Source organism: Leopardus geoffroyi, chromosome D2, assembly GCF_018350155.1.
Source record: "Leopardus geoffroyi isolate Oge1 chromosome D2, O.geoffroyi_Oge1_pat1.0, whole genome shotgun sequence".
Lineage (NCBI taxonomy): Eukaryota > Metazoa > Chordata > Mammalia > Carnivora > Felidae > Leopardus > Leopardus geoffroyi.
In genome coordinates this window covers 18,508,258-18,520,511 of record NC_059334.1, presented here as the reverse complement: position 1 = coordinate 18,520,511, position 12,254 = coordinate 18,508,258, and the positions used below count along the sequence as shown (strand labels likewise).

Sequence of the window (12,254 nt, the reverse complement as noted above, 5' to 3'; positions counted from 1 at the left end):
ACAGAAGATCCAAAGCAGGCTCTGTGCTGACAGCAGACAACCCAATGCGGGCTCAAACTCACGAACTGTGAAATCATGACCTGAGTCAAAGTCAGATACTTAACTGACTGAGCCACCCAGTGGTACCACTGTTTTTCTTTTTCTTTCTTTCTTTCTTTTTTTTTTTTTTTAGTCATTCTGATGGATGTGGAGTGATATCACATTGTGGTTTTAATTGGCACTCCCCGGATTGCTAGTGATGTCGAACAGCTTTTCTTGTGTTTATTTGCCACCCATGTATCCTCCTTGGTGAAATGTGTTTTCATATTTGTTGACCATTCTTAAAGTGATTTGTTTATTTTTTACTGCCGAGTTCTTTATATATCCTAGATGCTAGGTTTTTTGGTCAGATGTATGGTTTGCAAATGTTTTCTCTCAGGCTGAAGTTTGTTTTTTCACCTTCTTAACAAGGTCTTTCACAGAGCAAAAGTTTATAATTCTGCTGAAAGTTTTTAAAAAGGTATAATTTTTCTGTTTATGGATCATGCTTTTGGAGTTGAGTCTAAGAAATCTTTGCTCACAGCCCTGGATCTGCTGGTTTTCTCCTATAGTTTTGTGTTTTGCATTTAAATCTGTGATCCATTTTGAGTTGGTTTTGTTTTGTTTTGTTTTGTTTTGTTTTTTGCTGGTGGTTCAAATGCTTATATGTCCAAATGTTCCAGCGCCCTTCGGTGAAAAAGCTATCCTTCCTCACTGAATTGCTTTTTGCACCTTTGTCAAAAACCAGCTGGGCATATTTGTATAGGTTTATTTCTGAATTCTCTGTTTTGGTCCATTGATCTATAAGTCTGTGCTTCTGCTAATACCACAGAATCTTGATGACTGTAGCTAGAAGTCTTGACATTGGGTAGACTGATTCCTCCAACTTTATTCTTTTTTTTCAACATTGTGTTGGTTCTTCAAATTTGTTTGCTTTTCTCTATAAAGTTTAGAGTAACCTTATCTATACTTATAAAAACTCTTGGAGGGATTTTGATAGGCATTATGATAAATCTACGTACCAGGTTGGGGATAATTGACATCTTTATTGTGTTGATTCTTCTAATCCATGAACATAGTATATTTCTCTACATATTTCTATGTTTTAAAATTTTCTTTCATCAGCATTGTGTTGTTTCAGTATACAAGTATTGTACCTATTTAGTTAGATTTATACCTAAATGTTTCCTTAAAATTTTTTTATTCTAATAAAATACACATAACATAAAAGTTACCATTTCAAGTGCATAACTTATTGGCATTAAGTGCACGGACAATGTTGTGTGACTATGACCACTATTTATTTCAAGAACTATTTTTATCATCTCAAACTGAAAACTCTGTACCCATTAAACAATTGTCCCCCTATTTCCCTGTTCCTCTAGCTCCTAACAACCATTATTCGATGTTTATTGTTTCTATGAATTTGACTCCTGTAGGTACCTCATATAAGTGGACTCAAATTGTATTTGTCCTTTTGTGACTGGCTTATTTCACTTAGCATAACGTCTTCAAGATTCATCCATGTTGTAGCAAGTGTCAACATTTCAGAGTCTATTTAAGACTGAATGGCCTTCCATTGTGTGCCTATACAACATGTTGTTTATCCATGCATGCACTGAGGGCCACTGGGGTTGTTCCACACTTTGGCTATTATGAATAAGGCTGTTATGGATATGTGGGTAGAAATATCTGTTCAAATTATTGCTTTCATGTCTTTTGGTTATATACCCAGAAGTGGAATTTCTAGATCATAGAGTAATTCTAGGTTTAACTTCTTGAGGAACCACCAAACTGTTTTCCACAGTGGCTGCATCATTTTACGTTCTTACCAGCAGTGCATAAAGGCTCTAATTTTTCCATATCCTCATCAACACTGGTTATTTCTTCCTTCCTTCCTTCCTTCCTTCCTTCCTTCTTCTTTTTCCTTTATAAAAATACTGCAGTTTCAATTTGCATTTCGCTAGAGATTGGTGAAGTTGAGTATCTTTTCATGTGCTTATTGACCATTTGTTTATCTTCTTTGGAGAAATCCTTTGCCCATTTTTAATCAGGTTATTTGGTTTTGTTGTTAAGTTGCAGGAGTTCTTTGTATATTCTGAATACTGACCCTTTATCAGATATATGATTTGCAAATATTTTCTCCATTGAGAGGGTTGGCATTCCATTTTATTGACTCTATCCTTCAATGCACAGAAGCTTTAAAATGTGATGGGGTCCAATTAAGGTTTTTCTTTTGTTGCCTGTGCTTTTGGTATCATAGCCAAGAAACCATTACCAAATACAATGTCACGAGCTTTCCCCCTGTCTTTTCTCGGAGTTCTATGGTTTATAGCTCTTATAGTTACATTTATGGTACATTTTTGGTCAATTTTTGAGTACACTGTAAGGTCTGGATTCAGCTTCATTCATTTGCTTGTGGATGTCCAGTTTTCCCAGCCCCATTTGTTGTAGACTGCCCGTTCTTCATGGAATGGTCTTGGCATTCTTGTTGAGAATGATTTGACCATCAGGGCATCTGGATGACTCAGTCAGTTGGGTGTCTGACTTTTGATTTCAGCTCTGGTTATGATCTCATCGTTCATTAGATCGAGCCCCAAGTTGGGCTCTGTGCTGACAGCAAGGGGCCTGCTTGGGATTCTTTCTCTCTGCCCTTAACCCACTCACACTCATGTGCTCTCTCTCTCTCTCTCTCTGTCTCTGAAAATAAATAAACATGAAAAAAAAAAAGAAAAGAAAATCATTTGACCCCATATGCGAGATTTTATTTCTGGGATCTCTATTCCATTCCATTGGTCTGTAAGTCTGTCTTTATGCCAGAACCATACTATTTTGATTACCATCGCTTTGTAATAAGTTTTAAAGTGTGAGCCCTCCAATTTTCTTCTTCTTTTAAAAAAGTTTTTTGAAGTTTATTTACTTGAGATGGAGAGAGAGAGAGCGCGCATGTGCATGCATGCGCACACAAGTGGAGGGGAGCAGAGAGAGAGGGGGAGAGAGAGAATCCCAAGCAGGCTTTGCATAGTCAGCTCAGAGCCTGACTCAAGGCTCAAACTCACGAACCATGAGGTCATAACTGAGTTGAAATCAAGGGTCAGATGCTTAACCGACTGCGCCACCCAGGCGCCCCTCCTTCTTCTTTTTAAAGACTGTTTTGTCCCTTGAGTTTTTATATGCATTGTAGCACGGATTTATCTATTTCTGCAGAAATTGTCATTGGAATATTGACAGTGATTGCACTGCCCTGGTAGATCACTTCGATTAGTACTGTCATATTAACAATATTAAGCTTTCCAATCCATGAACACTGGATATCTTTCTACTAATTTGTATCTTCTTTAGAAGATACTATCTTTCAGAGACATTTTGTGGTTTTCAGTGGACAACTCTCCTTGGCTAAGTTTATTCCTAAGCATTTTATATTATTTTATTTTTTGATACTACAGGAAATGGAATTGTTTTTTGAATTTCCTTTTTTAATGGTTCATTGTTAATATGTAAGAATGCCACTGATTTTTGTGTGTTGATTTTGCATCCTGCAACTTTGCTGAATTCATTTATTCTAATAATGTGTGTGTGTGTGTGCGTGTGTGTGTGTGATCTTTAGGGTTTTCTGCATATAAGATTGTGTCATCTGCAGAGAGAGAGATCATTTTACTTTGTCCCTTCTAATTTGGATGCTTTTTACTTCTTTTTCTTATTTCTTTTTTAATTGCTTGACAAGAAAACAATTTCCAGCTGAAATTATATGAAAAAGTCCTTCATACTCCGAGGAAGTTTCTGGTCCGTGATGCAGCCTCCTGGGCTTTCACTGACTCCCTCCTTGATGTTCATGGTGTATTGGCTCCGTGGACTCCCGCCAAATGGTGCCATCACCTCCAAAGTGATTCTTTCTCCTGGACTTGATTCCCTGAAACTTCCGTTCTCAGCAAGATATTAAGACAAATGCATGGGGTTGAACTATTTGGCAGTAAGCAGTAAACTGTAAGGTGCCCACTTCTGCCCACCAAAGATTTTAGTGTTTTAAAGGAGCCATTCTGTTTGCCTAATAGGAGTTTCCCTAACAGATGGAGATTCAGACAATGTGCTACATCTTGGGGGGTGTGGAAGTTTCCTGGTTGTCTTCCAGGGAAGGTTTGGCTTTAGTGTTCTCAGAAAAGCATTTTTATTCAGCTTCTTACTTCTTTAATCATTACTCCCTAGGAATATTCCCCCAGGGACATCTCCTGCAGATCCCCAAGGTTTAGAAGTTGTTCTGGCTTTGTTCTTTGACGTATTCTCTGGATTGACGTGAAAGATTCTGCCATCTTTCTCCATGTTTGCTCCCTATCTTTGAGGTCCAACCTGGAGAAAGCCCCCTTCAGCCTTGGCCCCAGATCTGCCATTGGAACTGGAGTGGGCCCTCCCATGAAAATTTGGGAGCTCGTAGAAGGAGGGAGCTTGCTAATCAGTCTCAACTGACCCCCATCTTCACTTCTACCCGAATTCCATGCACATGTTTAGTCTTCAGAATTTCTTGCCTAGTTAACTTGGCCATTTGCTTACGACGTTTTAAAAATGGAAGAAACCATTTATTATCACTGATAGATACAAGTGTCAATATCAGCCACTGTTAAACAACCCTTTGGTCCAGACACCACGCCGGATGCCTTCTTTCTTTTTCATATTTAATTTCCATATGTAGTGGAGTTATTACACCTATTCTTCTAATGAGAAAAGAGGGTTATTCAAGGTTCAGTTACTTGCCTAAGATCACAGTGCTAAGTAGAAAGAGTCATGTTTGACTGGCTCCAAATTCACATGCATTCCCTTCAATGCTTATCCTGTGTCTTTCGTTCTGGTTTAACCTCAGGGAGCAGAAAGCAAGAGACGTAGCTGGCAGAACCCTGACTCAGCAATTCACTCTGCCTTGGAACTCCCTCTGAGTTCCTGATAATCCCTGTTCGAGTGCGATGCAAAATACGATTTTTTGATCCAATCTAACTGCATGGTTATGAAGTTAGCGACACAACTACATTTTAAAACTTTTCTCTCTTAGGGATATCAATACTTGTTGTTTAACCTCATAGCATTTTTGTAATGACGGATTCCATTGTGCGTTGCTAAGAGCTTTGGATTTTTCAGGAGGAAGAGCGCTTCACAAATGCAAATTGTTATGAGTATCATTCCCTCTTCTGTTTCGGACTCTCTGCCCTTGGGCACGTCATGCCACATCTCTTTGCTCCCAGTTCTCTATCTGTAGAGTGGAGATAATAGAGACTTCTTACCCAGGTTGGCACTTTAAAAAGAGAGGTACATAACAAATGAATGTATGTACCTCAGAAGACCTAAATATTGTTATCTGATTCCATTGGGATTAATATCAGTTATACACGATTGTAAGTTTCCTGGACACAAATCATAACCATTACACGTTGGACAATTCTGGGTGCACAGTTGGTACTTCGAAATGTCGATAAGGCTAAAATACATACAGTTGAAACACTTAATGCAGAAACCAAAAACAGTACATTTAAAGGGTTCAGGTGCATTGCATGAACTTTTGTGCAAGAAAACATTGACAACAGAGCTGCGCAGCTTTTGTAATTACAGTCTCCTGGGAAGCACTGTTACCATGCCCGTTTTATAGAAGGAGTAACTGAGCCCCACGGTAGAGGGCTACAGACATCTTCCCAAGGCCACACGACCCCCTTTGGAAATATCTGCCATTAATATTTCACTGTGGCAGCCGGTGCCAAGTACTAGGAATATAGGGCAGGGCAGAAAAAGAAAGGACACAATCTCTGTCCTCAAGGAGTCCACACAGCCCCCTTAGGGATTTTGGTCTTTATTGTATGAATAATAGGAAGGAATTTTTATTAGAACAAAGAGAAAAATGCTCTTGAAATGAAAGCTTGCCCTTTGAGACAACACGGATGCAACTTGAGGGCATTTTGCTAAATAAGTCAGACAAAGACAAAAACCATATGATCTCACTCATACGTGGCATTAAAAAAAAAAAAAAAAACCAACAAGTTCATAGATAACAGAGAATAGATTGGTGGTTGCCAGAGGCAGGGGCGGGGCGTTGTGAAATGGGTGAAGGGAATCAAAAGGTACAAACTTCCAGCTGGAAAATAAATAAATCTGGGGATGCGATATATAGCATGGTGGCTACAGGTCATCATGCTCTATTGAGCATTTGCAAGCTGCTAAGAGAGTAGATTTTTTAAGTTCTTACCACAAGAAAAAACATTTTTTTGTAACCGTGTATGGTGATGGATATTAACTAGATTTGCCACAGTGATCACATAGATACTGAATCATTATGTCTGAAACTAATATAATGTCGTGTGTTAATTATACCTCAATAAAAAAGGAGGCTCTTAAGTGTGTGTGTGTGTGTGTGTGTGTGTGTGTGTGTATAAAATGTGATCATACAATTTTATGTTCTAAAAAAGATGGCTATGGCTGTGTTATCTACTATGGAATGGGGGGAAACCTACTGGGTGCAGAAAGGCAAGTGAAGGAGGCTTAATTTTTTTTTTTTTTATTTTAGAGAGAGAGAGAGAGAGCGAGAGCATGAGCAGAATAGAGGGGCAGAGAGAGAGAGAGAGAATCTCAAGGAGCTTGATGCTCAGCATGGAGCCTGACGCAGGGCTTGCTGTGGGGCTCGATCCCATGACCCAGGGATCACACAACCTGAACCGAAATCAAGAGTCAGACGCTCAACGGACTGAGCTACCCAGGCGCCCCTGAAGGAAGCTTTTATAACGGCCCATGCGAGACACGATTGCAACTCGGACCAGGGTGGAATGAAGCTAGGTAGGCAGCAAACTCAACAGGACTTGGTTACGGGTAGAACACGCTTCCCCAGGGGAAGGAAAGAAGGGCTCCAAAACCACTGTCAGATTTCTGGCATGTCCAGGAAGATGACTTGGGAATGGATACCCAGAGGAGGATTGAGTTGGCGGTGGGAGAGCAAAGTGTTACCTTGGACGCGTGTCATTTTGAGATTGTGCAGGTGTCGAGCATCTGCCGGCGGACGGGCGTGAGCTGAGAGGGGAGGCTGGAGAGGAGGACTCGTGAATCGCCTGTGCCTTGATGGTAACTGAAAGCCATGGCCTCATAGAATGGCTTTTTATCTGATTCCAGATAAGAGAGATAAGAGAGAGCCTGGGGGAGAACCAAGGAAAGGGACTCTGGTTCTCTCGGGGAAGGGACCACATCACCTTCAACCCATCAGCTAACTCTTTAGCTCTTTAGCTCACCCCTTACCTTTGGTTCTTGATGAAAAGGAAATACATCAAAATGCTAACCTTAGTTATCTTTGAAAATGTAGGTTTTTTTTTTTTTTTTTTTTTAAGCCTGTCATTGAGCAGACGTAAAAGGAAGTAGTAAAATCAGAAGCCCGCATAGTAGGAAAGATCAGGAAGCGGCTGGTGGCTTCATTATGTTTCAATGTTTTCAGCACAGTTCATGTGTTATCAAATCTCTTTCACTAGCTGCTTTCCTCACGTGGGAGGTTTTAAAGAATTGGCTGCTTGTAATGTTCCCTATTCTAAAATATTTATGTTTAAAAGCAGGAAAAGCATCGAGATGATTATGGTCTTTAGCAGCAGGATGGCGTTGCCACGAGTGATGTGAAATGATGTAAACCACTCCTGGGAGGGCTGCTGTGTTTTAAACCTCACTTCAGCTTTTCCTCACCTCCGTCTGGTGATGAACAGCAGGTAAGGAGGTGACAGGAAACCCCTCACCCCACTTACTGTAGCCTGTGGGGAGACAATAAATGTGTGCCCTTGGGATCGCAACTGCTTTTCACGAGCCTCTGGGAAAGGTGCATTACGTTCATGGCACAGATGTGGAAATCGAGGCCTTGGGAAGCGTGGGGATCCCAGGCAGGGCAGGATTTAGCTGCCAGGATTCGAGTTTGAACCCAAATCTTCTGACCTGGTGTCCCGTGCCCTTCCATGCTACCTCCTTTTGTCCCTTGTGTTTATTACTCATTCATCCCTGACCTTTTCGCTTTAAGAGGATTTGAGGGGTGCCTGGGTGGCTCAGTCGGTTAAGTGTCTGATTTCGTTCGGCTCAGGGTCACGATCTCACGGCTCGAGTTCAAGCCCCACGTCCGGCTCTGTGCTGACAGCTCAGAGCCTGGAGCCTGCCCCGGATTCTGTGTCTCTGTCTCTCTCTGCCCCCTCCCCATGCACACGCACACACACTCTCTCTCTCTCTCTCAAAAATAAACAAACATTAAAAAAAAAGAAAAAAAAAAGAGGAGTTGAAAGGGCTCTGAGATAAATGGCTGCCTTAAATTTCATGAACTAGAACTTCTTATTTTCTACCCCCCCCCCTCCAAATCAGGAAAAAGGAGAAGGGTTTCCCGTGGGCAGTGACCTCGCCAGCATCACCCTGTCCTCTGTGCCTCGTCCATCTGCTTTCCTCTACCTCCCGGTGGCTTCCTGCTGCCGGCACCCCAGATTGAGAGGCACCCCACTGCCAGGCACCTCTGTAGCATCCTCCATCCAATCTCATTCGATCGGATTGCGGGTGGGGGGAGTCTTTCCTGACACACCCGGAGCAGCACCTGATGTTATTCTCAGCCCCTTTTTGGTTTTTGTTACTTTTAAAGGGCATCAAGAACCCAGGCATATGTACTTTGTTGTTGCAGAGAAGGTAGCTAGGAACCGGGCAACCCAGGATGTACGTCACCCACAGTCCGAGTGTATCTATGAGACTGACGTCTGCCCCAGCTTCTCTCTCGTTCTTTCTTTGCCACACGTCCCTTCGACAAACGATCGGCATTTCCTTCTTAAAACACCTTAGAAGTAACTTCTTCCACTATGTTTTTGTACGGTGAGTATTGGCCCCCTTGCTTTGCAGGTGGGGGGAAAATAAGAGAGAGTTCATGCAAGGCGCTATGCGGCAGAACATCTGCCGAGAATAAAATACACAGCCTGTGGCTTTTCCTTTCATAATCTCAGACAGGAGAGAAGGCTTCGTGGGAGCTTGCGCAACATGTGTGACAATGGATCAATGGCCACAAAAGTCCCGCCAGCCTAAGCGGTAGCTCCTGAAGCGGTGGTTCACAAAAACACATTCCTTCTGTGGTCAACGGGGGAGCGACGAAAAAGAGTTCCACGCTCATCTCTCTGAGTTTAGGAAATTCTGGGCTCTCTGAAGTTAAATAGGTCTCCCTCCTACAGAATTTCTCGGAGTCTCTAGCATGAAGATATGCATGGAGAGCCTGCCCGAGGGGTTCCACAGAATTCTGGGTCTCTCCCCAGGGTACCTTCCCCCGACCCTACCCCAGTATCCTCTTGGCGTCTCCCGGATGTTCTGTGCAACACAGTTTACTTATTTATTATTTTTAATATGAAATTTATCGTCAAATTGGTTTCCATACAACACCCAGTGCTCATCCCAACAGGTGCCCTCCTCAATACCCATCACCCACCCTCCCTTCCTTCCGACCCCCCATCAACCCTCAGTTTGTTCCCAGTTTCTAAGAGTCTCTTATGGTTTGGCTCTCTCCCTCCCTAAATTTTTTGTTGTTGTTGTTCTTCCTTCCCTTCCCCCATGGTCTTGTGCAACACAGTTTCGAAGAATATTCATGGACACTCCTCTTCTCAAAATCAATGGTTTCTTACCGTCACGAGTACGTAAAATGGGTATTTAAACAACGCTTCACCTTGGGGAGAGATGACTACGTTTTGAGGTAGCCTCGCACGACGAGCTTGACTTGATTCCAACAGGTAAGGCGGAATGCACCTGGGGAGGGGTGCATTCACCCCCCACTCCTGTCCCCAGGACCCCCTGCAACAGTTCTTCCAGGGTGTGTGGATGGGACGGAAGGAACTAAGGGGAGTGGGCCAAGTAAGTAGAAGCCGAGCCTTCAGATGTGCTTCTCTGACACCGGGCTTGAGGACACCTGAGCAGGTGTTTCTTGGGTATTACCCACTCAGCTGGGGAACAAGGCCATCGGTCATTCGGTGAATAAGGCCATCGCTATTTGTGACATCAAATCAAGAAGTCTCCAACCAACAGAGCATCAGCCAAAGCGGTGGGCGTTTATGAGGCGGCGATCCAACTTCTGGGACCCGGAGGACAGCTGCCGTATTTTGGTGCGCATCCATCGAGACCAACTGGTCTATTGTTTTTTTAAAGGAAGCTCGAGGTCAGACCTCAGCGGGACCAGCCAACTGCTCTCCCCCGTTCCACATTGATCTCCAAATGCCTGGCTCACAAGCCTTCCATGGTGGAAACTGGAAAGTCCCGTCATGCTTAGCATTGCATTTAAGAGTTTCTCAAGCTTGTGCACACATGCCCTGAGCAGGGGGTGTGTGCAAGGTCACAGGACAAACATCTACCCATTTTATTTGTAGATTAAAAACATTATTTTTATATTTTATGATTATATTTATACTAACATGTGACCTAGAATGAAAAGCTCATGAGTTTTCCCCTTTTTTAAAAAATATTTATTATTTTATTTTATTTTATTTTTTTGAGAGAGAGAGAGGGAGCCAGTGAGCAGGGGAGGGGAAGATTGAGAGGGAGAGAGAGAATCCCAAGCAGGCGCTATGCCCATCGTGAGATTGTGACCTGAGCGGACATCAAGAGTAGGATGCTTAACCAACTGAGCCACCCAGGTGCCCCTCGGTATTAAATATGAGCGCTCGGTGAAATTCTGTGGTTCTTTTGTGGGCTTTCTCTCTGAAATGGGAATGGGGTGAAGAGTTGGGTATCATCTACTGTTAGGAGCTCTTGGATGAAAAATTTTGGTATTTTTATATCTAGCCCAACACTCATTTTATAACTGAAGAAACCAAGACCCAGAAAGATAAAATATGTCCCAATCCCACGCCTGGTAGGCAATGTTAGCTGCCTACCCAATATTCATTCCGTTCCTCTAATGGCCCCTCCCCCCCCTCCCATTACCCTCCCCCCCCCCCTTTTCAAACTACATAAATCCTAGTTATATTCTGGGCAGTAGCTAAAAATACTTGTTTTCTCAGAATTCCTTGTTGTTAGGAACAGCCATTCAATACAGTTCTGTCCAGTGGCCCAGCCCCGGATCCCTCGCTTCCCATGGGTTTCTGGATTTTCTTATACCTAGAGAGATGCGAGGAAGCTCTGTACTCTCCCCCTGGGGGCCACCTTTTTATTTCTTTCTATTTCTCTGAGCTGTGAATATTTTTAACCCTATCCACACGACCAGCTCTTCTGACACAGAGACAGTGTTAGAATTGTCAACCATCAGTCCCCATCCCCGTGGGATGATTCTCCACAGGTGGTTTCCAGACTTAGGCTCTGATGAGCCAAATAAAAATGTTTTGTTTGGTTAAAAAGATTTTTTTTGAGAGTTTCTAAAAAGATTTATTTTCCTGATTCTGGCGTCTCCTTCCTTTTTTGTTCTTCCTTCATGTTTCTGGCCAAAAACATGGGTGTGAGGTCTGGAGGTGCTGCAGCCATGTTGTGCTAAGAGGCAACAAGCTTAAGGGTGAATTATCAACATGCTGGGGATGGCGAAAGAGGAAGTTAGGATGACACTTGGTCTCCAAAGATTTGTTGAGCAGGTGCTCCAACCTGGACTGCCCAGGCTCAGACTCTGTGATATGTGAGTGCCATCAACACTTGTTTTTGAGTTTTTGAAGGCCCTTTAATTAGGTTTCCATTAGAAGCAAGTGAATTTCCGACCAATATGCCCAGCCAGCTTGTTTAGACCCGTAGGATTTCGGCGTCTTAAAAAAGGTATCTAGCCGTGTCAACATACAGGAATTTGTTTAGAAAAGTTTCTGGTTTGTAAGTCGTTCAAAGAATTAGTGGTATGGGCCAATCCTGGTACGGATTCCTAAATGACAGACCCTTTAATTCATAGGCGTTATAATCGTGATTCAGTATTGCTTCCCAGAAAATTATTAGCAATTTTGAGAGGCTGTGATGTCTGCGTGGCCTCCTAAATTGCGTCCATTCTACCGTCTAGCCTCAGCCACAAGAAATCCCAGAGAAACTGAAGGAGTACCATTCACACCGCTGAGGTCCCTGGGGTAGGGGAGGCGGCGGCTATGACGGAGAGTAAATCCCTACTCCCCTGCAGACAGAAGGCCGAGTGGAAGTCCTCTGGTTTGACGCAAAGGGCTAGTCACCATCCAGTATGAGGGTCCCGCCTCTTCCCTCCCAGACAAATAGCCAGGGGAGATCTTGGTAAAAGGTAGCCATCCCAGGGAGGCCAAAGGAGAGCAGAAGGAGAG

General features: G+C 43.0%; 2 long non-coding RNA genes across 4 annotated transcripts in view; both read left to right on the top strand.

Annotated features, from left to right (window-relative positions):
* LOC123576500 overlaps positions 1-6,603 on the top strand; it is a 31,318-nt gene extending 24,715 nt beyond the window's left edge. The window contains exon 6 of the long non-coding RNA XR_006701443.1: positions 6,559-6,603. This is a non-coding gene — a long non-coding RNA (uncharacterized LOC123576500). The remainder of the gene's footprint in view (positions 1-6,558) is intronic.
* Positions 6,604-6,820: 217 nt separating this feature from the next.
* Positions 6,821-10,449, top strand: LOC123576499. Of its 3 annotated transcripts, XR_006701437.1 has the most exons (4): positions 6,821-7,730; positions 8,985-9,288; positions 9,599-9,755; positions 9,966-10,449. It is a non-coding gene; the product is annotated as an uncharacterized LOC123576499 (long non-coding RNA). The 3 variants fall into 3 exon arrangements; XR_006701436.1 differs by lacking the exon at positions 8,985-9,288; XR_006701438.1 differs by lacking the exon at positions 6,821-7,730 and having other exon boundaries at positions 8,206-9,288.
* Positions 10,450-12,254: the final 1,805 nt, after the last annotated feature.